The sequence below is a fragment of the Penaeus japonicus genome, unplaced genomic scaffold (assembly GCF_977035675.1).
Source record: "Penaeus japonicus unplaced genomic scaffold, GWHDUDI00000001_assembly GWHDUDI00000021, whole genome shotgun sequence".
NCBI lineage: Eukaryota > Metazoa > Arthropoda > Malacostraca > Decapoda > Penaeidae > Penaeus > Penaeus japonicus.
In genome coordinates, this window is record NW_028234423.1 from 8,443,189 (window position 1) to 8,445,688 (window position 2,500).

A 2,500-nucleotide genomic window follows, 5' to 3' on the forward strand; every position below is an offset into this window, starting at 1 on the left:
CTCTCTCTCTCTCTCTCTCTCTCTCTCTCTCTCTCTCTCTCTCTCTTTCTCTCTCTCTCTTTCTCTCTATCTCTCTCTGTTCCTTCCTAGTTTTCTTTCTCCCGTCCCTCTCATTCTTTCTATCGTGTTTCCTGACTTCCCTTTTCTCAGACCCTATTTCTTTTTATTGGTACATATTTATTCATCTCTACATTGCATTTTCTTTTTCTGAAAAGCAACACGGAAAACTTTCTGTTCTTGATACAAACTTACGTTGTTTTCAAATATTGCAACTACATAACACACTAATGAAATAATTGAAAGATGTCGTGCGTGTCAGCTTCAGAAACTGATTAGCAGCGACAGCGAAATAATAAGTTTTAAGATTGTTTGTAGCGTTTCCAAGGCTACCGTTTTGATCGCAATGCGTTCCGCGATTCTGTTGGTATTGTTTATCACTTAAAGGAATTTGTATTTTTCTGTTTTTTTTTTGTTTTTTTTTTTCCTTTACTTTCTTTGTCTCTCCTTTACTCTATGTTCTTATTGTTCATAATTATTATCACTGTTATTATTACCGTTATTTTTTTTCTTTTTCTTTGTATTATCCTTATTACTACTATCACCAATGTTAAGTATTCCAACTGGAAGACGAAGCAAAATGGAGAAAAGTATTTACAAATAAATAGATAAACATAGAAATGGATAGAGCAAATGATACACAGAGATGGGTAAAGAGAATAATAGAGATGGAAGAGAGATCTAGGTGATACGACGGGGAAGGATAGAGGCAGTGAAGTGGCACGTAACGATACCACATTCAGTACCAAGTTGCAACGCCCTTTTTGCACCATATGGGAGTACCACACTCCCAATTAATCCCAACGAGCGTCGTCGCCGCTACCTTGCCGAAGAGGTTCACTTACCCGTCCGCGCTCTCTCTTTCCCGCCACTTCTTGTGTACTAGTTCATGCCGGGGTTGGCTATGGCGATTGCCCTAGCTTTGAGAGAGAGAGAGGGAGGGAGGAAGAAAGAGGTACAGAGAGCAAGCGATTAAGCGAGACAGAGAGAGAGAGAGAGAGAGAGAGAGAGAGAGAGAGAGAGAGAGAGAGAGGGAGCGTGAGAGACAGAGAGAGAGAACAAGAGAGAAGGGCGGAATTGAGAGAGAAAGAGAGAGGGAGCGGATGAGAGAGAGAACAAGAGAGAGGGGCGGGATTGAGAGAGAAAGAGAGAGAGGGATTGAGAGAGAAAGAGAGAGAGGGATTGAGAGAGAAAGAGAGAGAGGGATTGAGAGAGAAAGAGAGAGAGGGATTGAGAGAGAAAGAGAGAGAGGGATTGAGAGAGAAAGAGAGAGAGGGAGAGAGAGAGAGAGAGAGAACAAGAGAGAGGGGCGGGATTGAGAGAGAAAGAGAGAGAAGGAGCGGGAGAGAGAGAGAGAACAAGAGAGAGGGAGCGGGAGAGAGAGAGAGAGAGAACAAGAGAGAGGGGCGGGATTGAGAGAGAAAGAGAGAGAGGGAGCGGGAGAGAAAGAGAGAGAGGGAGCGGGAGAGAGAGAGAAAGAGAGAGGGCGGGATTGAGAGAGAAAGAGAGAGAGGGAGCGGGAGAGAAAGAGAGAGAGGGAGCGGGAGAGAGAGAGAGAGAGAGGGCAAGCAACCTAGACCCGGATACTAATAGGATCCGTTGATACCGTCGACCGCTCCAGTGACCTATTTGAAACTGCCACAATGCTATAACTTTGGGCGTCGTAAAGTAAAGCAGGATGAGAGCAATATTAGTGGGTCATGGCGGCCCCATGAAAGATGGACAGTCTGTTAGCTTTAGAATATTGAACATAAGTTTACAATTTGTGTTTTGCTCAGCTATAGTGTTGTCAGGTGGGAATCTCCGATACTGCGATGAGCTGCACAGCTGATTTTACCAATAGGCAACTCGTATTGAGCCTGTAAACAAGGCACTGTACTGAAACTGGCAAAGGTACTCGATCTTCGACCCGGGTGAAATAATTTCTTTTTTTTTTTTTTTACTACAACTGCTGCTGGTATTATCACTGCCACTATTACTATTACTACTACTGCTATTATTCCCACTATTATTATTGTTACTACTACTATCATTACTATTCTTTTATCGCGCTAATGCGTGTATGTGTTTGTATGTGTGTATGTGCTTGTGTGGAGAGAAATAGAGCGATAGATCATAGAAAGAGAGACTATATAAAGAGCGACACTAACCAAAGAGTACCTTGGTGAGACTAGTGTCAGTCTCATCGAATGTATCTAGGGTCCAGGGAACACACTAACAACGCTATCCTCTGCAGTCAGTGGGCCACGGATCATCAGACGGATTTGGCAGCGTATTTCCTTTTCCTCCTCTAATAATCACGCCCGCAAATCTCTCCTATGGAGGGTCTGTTCGTTCCCTACTTTCTCAGACTGCTGCGAATCCTACCCAGAGACCGCATTACTCTTCAATATGACCTGACCTGCCGTTTACTTGTCGTCACGTGCTGTGCCCTTCCTTTAGG